At 48.6% G+C, this 13,676-nt stretch overlaps 1 long non-coding RNA gene across 1 annotated transcript in view; it reads right to left on the bottom strand.

Annotated features, from left to right (window-relative positions):
* Positions 1–684: 684 nt before the first annotated feature.
* Positions 685–13,676, bottom strand: part of LOC114092453 (uncharacterized) — a 220,604-nt gene continuing 207,612 nt past the window's right edge. Inside the window, exons 3-4 of the long non-coding RNA XR_003582726.2 lie at positions 1,680–1,782; positions 685–825 (exon numbers count right to left, since the gene is read on the bottom strand). This is a non-coding gene — a long non-coding RNA (uncharacterized lncRNA). The remainder of the gene's footprint in view (positions 826–1,679; positions 1,783–13,676) is intronic.

Genomic DNA, 13,676 nt, shown 5'->3' with positions numbered 1-13,676 from the left:
ATCCTGTGAAACAAATGAAGATTGCCCTCTCAGGAGACAAGCACTTCCCCAGAGCCACCTCACAGTTCCAGAACTGGGTAATGATCCTCCAGACCACAGTCTGACCCCGCGTACCTCTCACAGCTGACCTGAGTTTTCTTTAGTAAAACCCACAGCACGTGTGGGCACCCTGCAGACAGGGCTGAGAGTCTTGATCTCGAGTTGGCTTCTGATAGGGCCACAAGCAATTAAAGTTGCTTTCCTGCTCTTCACCATTACCTCTCTGTTTGGTTTTGGGGGAAAGTGGCTAGGCCTGCTTTGTTGGAACCCTGAGAGACAGGCTTTTGGCCTAGGGCACTGGTAATAGTATGAAATGTAGAGTTTTAGAAATTCAACAACCATTATGATCATCTACTTTGTAAGTCACTTTTATAAGTAAAAATTAACAAATCAGACAAAGTAATGGCTGGGAAGGAATTTAATTTTAGAAGAAATTTTTTTTCTCTTATTTTTCTCCTCTTTTGTTAGTGCTAGGAATTGAACCCAGGGTGTTGCACCCAGCTCCTAGAGGTTAGTTTTCTCTATGTGTTTTGGTGTTGAGGACCACAGCCGAGTCGGGATGACGCATGGCATTTTTGCCAGAAGTAGTGGTTGAGAGGTGATGCCAGCATGCCATTAAGATGATGACTCTTGAGTTCCCGTTGAGTTCCGGTTGAGCTCTCGCGGGGATTCCTGAAGAGTTCTCATTGGTTGGGGAAGTGCCGGAGGAGGGATTTTCCGGTTGGTGGTTCCTGGAGGAGCCGCGTGGTGTTCGGGAGAGTTCCCGGGGAGCATGTGTGGAGTGTGCTGGTGGAGTTCAGAAATAAAGTTTGTTCCTGCTTCAGTGGCTCGTGATTTGTGCCCAGCCAGACTGCGGCATTTTGGTGCATGGTAGTTGGGGCTATAATAGAAGTAAGCAACCAAACAATTCCATTCGGCACAGCGGAGGAGGTGAGGTCAAGGAGCGGGTGGCTAAGCGTGTTGGGGATTTAGTGGGGAGGGTGAGAGTTAAAGTTTTAATCTAAGTGCAGAGGAGTCTTTGGAGGGCGTTAAGCAGCGAAGACATCATCTGATTTGCATTTTTAAAAGATCACTCTGTCAGCTGGGTGGAGAATGGATTATGGAGGAGGAAAAGAATGGAAGTAGAGAGACCAGCTCGGAGACACTAGTGTGAGGCAGGTGAGCTGTGGGGGTGAATAGATCTGGAGAATGTTCTGGAAGTCGAATTGCTGCTAGATAAGAAGCGAGAAATTGAAGCAGGCATTCTTAACCAATGATGGCTTCTAAAGGCTCCTTTTACCCTAAGGTTGTGATATGTATGGAAAATTTGGGTGCAATGACTCTGTGTCCTCCATCTAGTTTCTGCTACTATCAGAAGCTCTTATGTGAACACCAATAGTGATTATGGGACCGAGAGAGAGCACAGCGACTAGGAAGGCAGAGGTGTTCTAGTGTTTTCTTCATCCCTGTACCCCTGGTGCCCAGTATAGTAGCTAGCAAATAATCAGAACCCAATAAGGGTTTGGTGAACAAATGAATAAGAAACACTAAAACTGTAGCCTTTTAAACCTACAGTTGATATTCAAACTAATTTGTCCCCAATAAAGCCACTTGCTCCCGTTGTAATGTAAGAGTCGTACTTGGCGACTTAAGTCACTTACCTATGTAGGCGTCAAAGCTCAGAAGCTGAAAGAGGCCAGAATGCTGTGTTTCTCAGACTCACAAGTCTTGGAATCGTCTTCTCTGGCTCAGCTATGCCAAGTCCTCCAAGGGAAGAAAAATTACAAACAAAATAAGAACAAATCCCAAGCGAATGTGCTAACCAAAACCATTTGAATAGCCTGTGCTCCTATGGAACGTGAGGGACGGTTCTGCCAGATTGCACTGTGAAGGCCAGGCCTAGCTCTCTGCAAAGCCCGCAGGAAGGGTCAGTGGACCCATAACACCTAATCCACTGCGGGTGAGGAGAATATACCCAAGGTGGCCTTAATCTACCCTGAGGAGGTGTTCAGCGTGGCTGGCCAAGTCCTTGTTCTTGTGATTCTCAAGGGGCGAGGCCTGTCGTGCCAAGGTCTCTACTGACCTGACTTTGCATCTTTATAGAAAAATTGCTTCCTGGTTTTAGCAGCTTTTTTTTTTTTTTTTTCAATGTGTAACTGCTCCACAGGCTCCAAAGACCCAACGGTGCCTTTCTGGAGGCTTCTGTGCTGGCTCTTACCTCTCCTCCTGTCACTCCCTGGGGGGTTTCCTTTGTTTCCCCTCCTCCTAGAGTTTATCCACCACTCTGAACCACGAGACAGAGGGGGGGGGACAATGACAACGGAACAGTAAACTTTGCTGACAACAAACACAAGTTGTTGCCAAGGCAACCGAGCAAGAGCGTCCCTGCATCCAGCCGCCACAGTGTGAAGTGAGTTTCAGAGGAGGAGATGGCTTAAGGGGTAAGGAGACCCTTTGGGGAAAAGCTGCCTTAATGAAGGAGCCAGCGAGTTGCCATTCCTGGCAATGTCTCTCTCTCCCTTTCTCAACAAAGAGAGGAGCTCTCAAAAGCCCCAGAAGACAGGTAGCCTGGGCCAACTTGGTGGGATCTAACAGGGTTCTGTTCAATTAGTCCCTCTACAGGCAGATCAGAACCACTGTGCTTCTGGGTAGCAGCAGAGGTGAGACGTTCGGGCGAGGAGACACGAAGAAAGGGGACAGGGCACAAAGCACTTCTGAACCACTGTGCACCCTCTAAATAGCAGTGATTGCCTTTATTTATCTAGCGCCTCTGTCCAGGAAGCTGCACGCACAGCACAGACACTACCTCCCCAGGCTTCCCAGCACCCCTGCGAGCGGAGGATCAAGGACGGGGATTATTTTACAGATGGGAGAACTGGCACTTGGAGGCAGTGTGTGTGCCAAGGCCCCTTCAGAAGGCAGCAGCACAGCCAGGAACAGGATGCAGGTAAAAATAACAACAATACATTTTTCTTTTTTTAATTGCTTCTTAGCATCTTCCCTGCTGGATTGAGATCTGTTTCACAAAACTACTTGAAAGAGTCAGAGTCTTTGATTCTCCCCAGCAAAAGTGAACTTTTACATTTGGAAGGCGGTTGTTGAAGCCCCTGGCCCTGCGGCCCGAAGGCATCAAAGGTGGGCCTCGGACTCCATTTATCAACCTGAGGAGCACCAGACGAGCCCCGCAGATGCTCTGCAATTCACTCTCTGGTTTTGCGGAAGTACTTTCAGGAGATTCATTTTGGTACCTCCCAACCATGGGGAGGCTCCATCCGGGCACCTTAATCAATCAAACAAATGTTTATTGATTTCCTACCATGCTCAGATCTAGTGCCACAAATGAACAGCCAACGTTGCCCGTGGTCCTCACCTGATCAAACTGCTGTGCACTTAGCACAGCGCCTTTTACAGAGGCCGCGTGACGAGCACGAGGTGCCCAGGAAGGATTGAAGAGAAGATGAACAGGAAGTCACCTTGCTGGTGGCAAAAGAGGGCACGTTAGGGTTCTGAGGAAAGGAGGCTGTTGTGGCCTGAGGTCAGGCAACCATGACCAAGAAGGGAGTCCTTCAAGGGTCAGGGATCTGTGATTGGAATGAGATGGTGCCAGCACCAGACAGAGTCGACCCTGGACACCCTGGGTGCTTTGGCTCTCCTAGAGTGAGCTTCAGAGACAGGACAGGGCATGCTGAGTTGTAAATGTGTGTTTGCCTTCGGGTTGCCGTTCCCTCCCAAGACCCAGTCCCTCCTGGTAGAACCACGCTGCTCTCAAGGCTGCACCCCCAGCACCTCACCCTAAATCTGGTGCAGAACAAGTGATCATGACAGTATAGTCATGACTGGACAATAACAGTATAATGGTAAAGTCCAACGCTACGGTCCATACACCAAGGACAAAGAGTCGGTGATAAGTGGGTGGACCCTCGACGTTCCCATGTAGCTGAGAACTGAGTCCTGGCTCTGCCACTTACTCCCCTTGTGGCCTGAGGACAAGGCTCCGAATCTCCTTTTCTTCATTTATAAAATATGAAAGAAATAATCTTATTTACCTCAGTGGTTTTGTTAAGGATCAAGTTAAATAATGCATGGAAAACGCTCTGCAGAGTGTGGCGCAGGGGACGAGTCAGGCCTGGTTGCCATGGATGGTGTAATTCAGCCTCTCGTTATCCACACCTCCACCACGTGCCTTCTCATCAAGAGCTGGTGTAAATCACAGGCCAAGCGTGGCCACTAAGACAGCAGCCTAAGGTAGCAGAGGACGCTTTCTCCCAAGGTCCAGTGGTTGGAGGTGGAGCCTCGCATCAGGCTGGCCTAGGGTCCTTCCGCTGAAGGGCTTCCGGAAGGTCCCGTCGGGGGACTGGTCTGGTGGGACTGCCTTTGCCCCCAAGCTCTGTCCTCTTTCCTCAGTGTCACCACATCAAAGTGGAATCGAAAACATTCCTCTAGTTGTTTGTCCCCTCCTCACTGGAGGCCAGCTGCCCCCTCCCTCCCTGGTGGCTGTGGCAGCACTTGGCCAGCCTCCCTGTCAGCTGCCCGCTGTCCAGTCTGGATTCCACAGGCACATGGTCTTCTCCAAGCGCCGTGCAAGCAGGGCACGGGCCTTTCCAGTCACCTGAAGAAGCTTCTTTTCCTAAGAGCCCCTTCATGGAGATGGGGCCTGTCGATGCCTCTGCCGCTGCAGAGCCCTGGCTGGTGGGTGGGCTGTGTGGGAGTCACCGCTCTGCCTGCCAGCTCCTTGCAGAGCAGAAAGCCCCGGCGAGGTCTCAGAGTTCAGTTAGTGGGCCGGTGGTGAACTCCGCCAAGCGAGACCTCTCCACCTCTCCGCTGTTACACACAAGCTCATAAACCTCGGCCTGAGCCTTAGCCCACAAACTGCGTGGAATATGTTCCGTGACCCCTGATATAGGCAGCACCTCCAACGGTGGGCAGTCATTCCCGATGTTCATCGCTCTTGTCCACTGGCAGCGATCTTCTCACTCACCACCCCTCTGCAGAATCCCCTTACCTACCATTTCTGACCACAAGCCCCTACCCAAGCACCCACACACCCTCACTTCTCTACACCTAGTACAACAACTTGCTACCACAGAACCACCCTCTCCAATCTTCTTCAAAAACCATGTCTGAAAGCTGAGGGTGTAGCTCAGTGATAGACCGACAGCCTGGCATATAGAAAGCCCTGAATTCCTTCCTCAGCCCTACAAAACCAACAACAAAGAAGTCCTCTTGCTTAGGACGGTGCCCAGGGTCCTATTCAGCATGAGCCCTACCTGATGCCCTCACTGTGTCCTCTTTTTCTTTTGGTACTGGGGATTGAACTCAGGGGCACTCAACCACTGAGCCACATCCCCAGCCCTATTTTGTATTTTATTTAGAGACAGAGTCTTACTGAGTTGCTTAGCACCTTACCCATTACTGAGGCTGGCTTTGAACTTGAGATCCTCCTGTATCAGCCTTCTGAGCCGCTGGGATTACAGGCATGTGCCACCGTGCCCAGCTCACTGTGTCCTCTTTAATGTGGTATATTTACAGATGGGCTTCTCTTTAGCAGTAAGCAACAGGTATTGTGCATCTATTAGTCAGTTTTCCATCACTATAACAAAACAGCTGAGAAAATAAACTTATAAAAAAGTGGTTATTTTGACTCATAACTTTAGAGATTCTAGTCCATGATCACAAGCAGACTCATTGCTTTTAGGCCTCTGGTGGGGGTACCAGATGGCAATAGCAGGGAGCAAGTGGTAGAGAAAACTACTCCCTATATGGCCAAGGAGCCAGAGAGTCAGAGGAAGGGGTCTGGTGTCCCACAGTCCACTTCAAGGTCATGCCACCAATGACCTAAGTACCTTCCACAGTGTCCCTCTTCATGAATATTCTGTTACCTCCCAATAGTGCCACCCTGAGGACCAAGCCTTGATCACCTGGGCCTCTAGGGGATATTCAACCTCCAAACCACAGTTGCACCTGCTACAGACCAATACCTAGGGCCATGGCAGCTGCATGGTGTCGGAGCTTTAGGCCATGCCTTCTGGAACCTGGCAATGTGGCTGACGATCAAAGAAATACACATAAAACAGCAACGTGGCTTACAGGGCCCTCCTGCCTCAGCTATCTCTCTCCCTTCCACGAGATCTACTTGCGCAGTCTGAGTGAGCCGTCCCTGGTTGGTTTTTATTCTTGTGCCCCTTTTGGGCTGTGATGTTTGTGAAGGTTTCTCCAAGTGCGTCACTTACGCTCAGAGATATTTCTCTTCATAATTCTTTATGAATGCCCTGGCTCCCCACCAGAACACGGGCTGGAGGGTGTGGTAATTAGGTCCTTTCTATCACTCACAGGTGGCTACCTGCAGTGGCTTTTAGGAAGTGGCAGTGATGGAGACTGGCTGAACAAGGTCATCTGGCCTGGCTGCCACTGTCACACGCACACATGCACACGCAGAGAAGTGGCCTTGGTGAGCTCGTTGAGAATCTTTCAGAGGAGTGTTTATAAATCCTCATCAGCTTCCCTGTCATCGAGGACCCCACACTGCCGCAGTCTGGCTGGGCACAATCAGGAGCCACTTGTCAAAAGAAACTAACTTTATTTTTAGAACCACACACCAAACAAAACAGCTCCTCAGGAAAAATCCTCAGAGCCTCAACTGCCACCACCGGCTTTTTTACAAGCCTCTCTCTCCCCCCACAAGCTTCTCCCCACCTCCCACAATCCTCCTGCTCTTGAGGCCGATTGGCTGGGTCACGTGGGCAGAGCCAAAAAAGTCCCCCAATGAGCAGCTCTGTGGTCTGAAAGGGCAGGGAAACAGTCCAATGAGCATCACCGCAGAGGAGCCAATCAGCTAGATGTTGCTGGGGCCGCTGTGAGCCAATCATCAGCCGGCAGCTGGATTGCTGGCAGCTGGAAGTTTGCTGGGGCCCCTTCGGCTGTGGCTCTCAACATCTCCCCCTCTCTGTTTAACACGGCACTAGTGAGAAGTGAATGTGTGTGAAGCAGGTGCCCAAGAGTCACAAAAATGGCCAGATCACACGTTATTTCCCCAGGGCCTTCTTCATGAGCCGCTCCCCCACTCCCTTCTAAACAGCTCCAGAATTTGCCATTTCTTCTATGCTTTTAGCACGTAACATATGATCTCTCTGTTGTTAATTAAGTGATGCATTCATTAAAATATTTGTTGAGCATTTCTCTCTCCTGTGTGCACTAGAACTGGGCACTAGGCTCTTTTCTCCAATAGCTTACTGTGTAATGAAGAAAACAGAATAACAGTGAAATGCAAAATCCAAAGGCCAAGTTCAGAAAGGGCTTCCGTGAGATCCAGTAGAGGTTAAGCTAACCCAGGAAAGGCAGATTCCCACTAGGAAATGACCTTGAAACGACCTGAGGATGAGCTGCTCTTTAGGGAGACCAAGGAGGAAGGCAGAGAGGGCTCTGTGGAGAAGAGGAGCCTCAAGATTACTACTATATGCATATTTTTGTGTGTGTGTCAACCACATTGTAAAGTCCCAGAGGCAAAGACTAAAACACACACGTGTGGCTTCCTTGGCCCCCAACGCCAAGATCTGCGTATAAAGGATGCTCAAACCCTGCTGGCTGCTGCTAGAGAGAATTCCACGTGGACGCTGCAGTTGTCAACCTCTGAAGACCATGGTGGCCCTCCAGTGGGAAGGGTCACTTCCGCCCAGCTGCCACTGGTAAGATGAGCTACTGTGCACGTGACAAGGAATGTCATCACCCTGACTGTCCTCGAGTGCTCAAGAGTTAGACCTGTCCACCCTGAGCCACACTCCTCTGTACCATGGACTTGCTGAGATGGGAGGCAGTGAGGGTCAGGCAGCAGCCAGGTCAGGAAGTGAAGGGAACCACAGATGGTGCCTCTCACCGGCCTCTGTGGCCAGGTTCAGGCCTGGCGGTTTGAGATACCCACCTGGCAGTGGTCTCTCTGCCCCAACTGGAAGCCCTGTCCACGAAGGCCTCCACTACAGACAGCTTCTCCTTGTTCTCACGAGGAAGGAAAAAGGTGAGATGTGGCATCCACATCCGCCTGGGCTCTCCTGTGGTCCTCCCCAGAAAGAGCAGAGAAGCTGCTCAGTGAGGAGCAAACAGATGTGATCACAGAGTCTGGTCTCTGTTCCCTCCACTCAGCCTACCTGGCTCCTTTCCAAGGTCAAGGCCAAAAGCACTGCCGGGGAGGACTCTGTTCTATCCCTGCCCTACCCAGGGCAGACTGCGGGAAATAGCAAAGGCTCAGCCAGGCAAAACTACTCTCTGAAGGGTGGGATCTGGGCTCTTGGGAGATTCTGCCCATAAGTCTCTCCAGTCTCCAGGGGCAACATTCTTTTCAAAATCCTCTTCCACCAAGCTAGGAAATCTGTTGAGGGAAATGCAAATGACATACAGAGGGGCCACTGGGAGTAAGAAGCCCCTCCTGTCCCTCTGGGTGATGGTTACCTCCATGTGGTTGGCGAACCCAGGCTGCTAGTCACCGTAGGACATAGTAAACAGTGAGGTGAAACTTACCACAGCAACGGAAAAACAAGATCAAAGGGAATTTCATAAACAGATCTAACATATAGACAAGAAAGTCAAGTAAAAGGCCAGAAAGCTTTAAAATGAGCCACAGATGGCTAAAAACAATTAGAAAAAATTAAAATTTGGGTTTAAAGTTTCAAATGGTTAAGGGTCCAAAAATAAGGTAGACGAGAAAGAGAAGACAGAAGGAAATAACTGGTTAGAATACCAAGAGAAGCTCATAGCTCTGGAGGGAAGGGATTAAAACATGGAAGTCAAAAGATATAAGATTATAATGAAGCTCAAATCCAAAGACAGACTTAGAGCAGTGGAGAGTGGGGGCGCTAATGAACAGAAAGAACCAGGGTGTGTGAAGATCTGAGAGGAGAGGACCTGGGGGAAGGGTCCCGAAGCCTCCAGCTTCAGAGCTTGGTGCAAAGGCAGCCAGCTATGGCAACCATTTCTATCTGTGCCTTTTAGAGTGTTTCTGGAAAGTTCTACTCCAGGATCAGGCTCCTTTTTCATTCTGTTGATGGGTGTAAGGTCAGGCCCCGGTGACCAAAAGGAGGCAAATTCAAAGGCGGCTGAACAAGGCTTTATTGAGCTTCGCTCCCGAGCGAGACCCTCCAGACCAATGGAGCGGAGTTGCCTGTAGGCTCAGCCAGATTGGAATTTTTATTGGGCTTAGGGAAGGAAGGGAGGGTTTAAGACAGGAAAGGGAGGTTTTTAGAGTCCCTTGTCCTACAGGGACAAGGTTGGGGGAGCTTGCTGAGCTCCAGGATTGGTCAGAAGACCCCACTGATTGACAGGTGGTTCTGTCGGCACCAGATTGGTGGTTCTTTCGAATGAGGATTGCCTGGTGCTTTGTTCCCTTAGCCACCTCAAACCAACCTAACAATGGGGAAGGAAGAGGAGGAATAGATCTTCCAGAGCTGGCCAATGTTAACCAACCTAATCAGCTCCATGACCTCAGGAGCTCCGACAATGTCACTTCTTCCCAGTCTCAGCTCTAGGACACCCTACGGTGCTGGGACAACACTGGCTGACTGCACTGGGCCGGCAGAGAGCTGACTGCCTGCTGCCATTGCCTAGACACTCTGGCTCTCACCATCACCTCTGATATAAAAAATTATCAGTAGCTATGTTGGACCCAGCACATCAGAAATGGGCCAAGCCAAAAAGATGTTGCTGGGCAGAACTATCCGGAGCTGTTTCTCTCCCTTATTCTCCCCAGTGTTGACCTCTGGAACTGATCTGGCTCCCTGTGTCCCCTCTCAGAGCAACCGTGCCACCAACAATTGCCTTTTGGACCGTTGACTGAACTGATTCTCTGTCACCGCCTTGGTGACCTCATGGTGTTAATCATTTTTCTCCAGTCACGCTGGGTGTGACAGCTGCTGTTTCTTCCAGTGATGATGTTCTGATTCCAACCAGTCCTCTCTCCTAGTCACAAGGGACATGGGGGAGCAAGTGTCTGGTTCCACATAAACTCATCCTGACTGCTCTGTGTGAGTGGGCGCAGGGCACCACAGGACGGGCGGCCCCTCCACTTTCTAGGATCGAGACACTTTTGAGGACAGCCTCTCATATCTCTCTTGTTCTTTATGTTCAATTAATTCTTTAAGATGTAGAGACAGCACCATGGGAGGAATACATCCTGTCACTGTTAAGATCATCTAGAAACCCTGGGAAGCTTGGGGTGTGTTAAGGCAAGGTGACGGCTACTCAGACCTGTGACACCTGACACTGCTTCCCATCTCCCCATCTGAATCGTGAGTTTCTAGATGTCACATGGAGGCTGAGTACCACAGCAGGAGAGGAAGCACATGTGTGCTGCTGTAAGTGACAACGCAGACTGAGCCTCACGTTGCTTAAAGCACAGAATGTGACATTCCTAACGTTCAGATTCAAAAACCTGGGCATGGAAATGAGGCTGGGAGGGGATATCAAGCTAGGATGTATTAGAGCTTCCTCTTGATAAACTCAACTTGCAGATGGAGCCACTAATTGAGCCCCATGTGTTGGATCCAGAGGGGTTTTGTTTTGTTTTGATGACCTGAAGCCGGAGTCAGGAAAGTGTGGTTTAATGTAGACAACATGAAGCACTGTCCTAGTTCATGGAATCTACGGAGAGAGCCCAGAGGGGTGAGAGCCAAGAGGGGCCAGGCAAGTCACACAGGGCGTTGCTCTGCTAGCTAGAGCAGGGTAGCATCCCCTGGATATCTGCTGACCTCCTGGGACATCTAGGTCAAGGTGGGGGAAGGGGTGTCTTTTGTTCTTTAATCCCAGTGCTGTTTATTTTCCCTGGAGCTGGATTAGTGTCGGTTCCAAGAAAGGGGCAGAAAAACAGTAATCACTGTGTCAGGTTATCAATTGAGGGCTCAGAGCTTTACAATTCAACAAAAAGAAGTCGCCCAAGGGAGGGCTTAGATAGGGATGCAGCCTCTGCTAAAATCTCCGGCAGCAATGACTCCCAGCTTTCAGGACAAACATGCACACTCAGACGTTTAGAGGGCACACACTGTTGCCCCATGCAAAGCTTATTAGAGGTGGGACCGTGGCGGAGTCTGTAAGTTTATTCATTTGAGTTTGGTATCTGGAAAGTTAACATACAAGTGAGTTCCTTTGATATTATCTCCATTTTCCTCTAGATAGACACCAGAGCTATGTGCCTTGGGCCATGATGGAGGACGTCAACTCCTCTGTCTCAGTTGAACCTGTGCTCAGTTCAGATCATGCTCTCAGCAGTTAGCCTGCACCCTGTCCACGGAGTTTCCTGGAACCTCTCTTTCCTGGGTATGGGAAGAGCCAAGGTCTTGGCTATAGCCATGTCCTCCGGCTCTCAACCTTCCACATCTTCTTCCTCTCTGAATGACCTCGTGCCTCTGCAACTTGACTCAGTTTTTCTGAAACAGCATCTGAGTGTGTTTCCTTCATGAATCTTTTCCCAATTGAAAACAATGAGGCTTTAACTTCTCCTTGGTCTAGGAACAAACTCCTTCCATGTACAGGAATTTTCTACCAGCAGAAATAAACCTGCTCTCAATACTTCAATAGTCCCTTTTAGGATCTATTCAGATGATTGAATGGCAAACATGAAAACAAAAAGTCAGATTTTAAAAACATTTGTGGCTATGGAGTACAATGCTCAGTCTCTGGGAACATGAAATCGAACTCTCCTTTTTCACTCTCGGTGTTCTAGTGAGTCACAGTGGTGCTGAGTGGTAGGGAGAGAAAGAAACAGGGAGAATCAAGGAGAGCAAAACCTTCAGGTCCCACAAGCCAAACAAGAGCTAATCATTTTAGGAATAGACCAATGAAGAATGTTATTTTTGAAAAACGGAAGAACAGGGAAAAACCAGCCAAATCAATTTGTTTTAACCAGCAGGAATTCAGCTAGGGTGGCTGAGTAGAACAGAAGTATTCATTATTATTATTTTTTTTTTGAGATGCACATAATATGGAAAAGTCAGCCTGAGAGCCATGAGTACTGCCCAGGAGCGCCCTTCTTAATGGAGGCACCAAAGAGAGGGAGCCATGGAGCTTGGCAGTGGGTGTGTCTGCTCTTCGGGTGGTTCTGCTGTGGATGAAGTGATGAGAGTTAAGGTTATACATACAGATTGCCTGTGTAGCTCTTGGTATTCTAGATGTCTCTGGGCTGACACTGCCGGCCAGCCTTATGTCATTAATTCCTGGGTGCCCACCCTAGAGACTTATCTGTCCTTGTCCAACATCTCATTGGTATTTCAGAAAACGTAGCATATTTAGAGTCCTAGAATCGCAGCGCTAACATAACCCAGTTCTTATTCAACAACATTGTTTTCCACTCAAATCATAAAATTAATGTGCTCACTTTAAGGAGTCCAAAAAATGAAAGGATCTCTAATACAAATAATAGAGTTCTAAACTTCTGTTCAGTTTAGTTTCAGGGAAGGAGGGTGAATATATATATGCACACATATAAGCCTATAGGTCTGTGTGTGCATATGTGTGTCACATACGTCTTAATCTTACAGATTGGCATTATACTGTATGTTCAGGTTTTTTTACCATGGTGTGAATATTCCCACAAAAATAGATATCCTTTAAAAGTCATGATTTGAAAAAATAATGTAAGGAGAAATTCATGGAATATAAAATCAACCAATTTAAGGAGAACAATTCAGTGACACTAAAACTGCGACCTCTATCTAGCATCAATACATTCCTGTAACTCCAGGGTAATGCCAGACCCATGGAGCTGTTCCTCCTCATCTTCCCTTCCTACCAGCAGCTAGAAACCACTGATCTGTATTCTGTCCTGGATTTTGTCTTCCAGATAGAATGGAATCATACAATATGTGGCCTCTCGCGACTCACCTTCATTATAGCATCTATCACTGCTTTATTCTTCTTATGGCTGTAAACAAGTCCATCATATGTGTGTGCCCCATTGTTTGTCCTTTACCCATGAGTGTCCTCTGAGGCTGTTTCTACCTTTTGGCTACGGTGAACACTGTTGTTATGAACAGGTTCTTGTTTGGGTGCCTGTTTTCAACTGCATTAGACTCCCAGAGTGGAGTTGTAGGACCACAAGGTAATTCTACATTTAATTTTTTAAGGAACCACCCAACTGCCTCCCACAGACACTCTAACCCTTGATATTCCCAACAGTGATGCACAAGGGGTGCTGATTTCTCCAAGTCTTCACCAGCACTTGCTAATTTCTCTCTGCATGTTCATGCTAGCTGTCCACTGCACCCGCCACAGTGGGTGTGGTGTGGCACCTCCTTGTAGGAAGACCATGATTTTCTTTAGTGCTTATGTGTGGGTCTCCTGTGGTTTTTCCATACTGCATTAGCCGGGTCTCTACCCTGTGGTTGGCAGTCAGCTTGTTTTGAAATTGCTCCTATTGTCAATAACCAAGGGATGAAATCCTTGTACAACACATAAATCTTTAAATCTCATTTTTTTCCTTAGCAGTCATCTGATTTTACAGGTGAAGATGCTGAGACTGGAACTCAGGTTGTCTTAACCTCAGCCAGCGATTTCCTTTGATCTTTTGATGAGGCTGGGTCATGGTTTTTCCACCTCCTCGGGATTCTGTGCTTGGGTGGGAGAATGACAGGCAGATTTGTGCCGTCGTTTGTAGACCTCTATTGAAATGGTGTTTTCAATGA

This window comes from Marmota flaviventris, chromosome 12, assembly GCF_047511675.1.
Source record: "Marmota flaviventris isolate mMarFla1 chromosome 12, mMarFla1.hap1, whole genome shotgun sequence".
NCBI lineage: Eukaryota > Metazoa > Chordata > Mammalia > Rodentia > Sciuridae > Marmota > Marmota flaviventris.
This window is presented reverse-complemented; position numbering and strand designations above follow the sequence as displayed.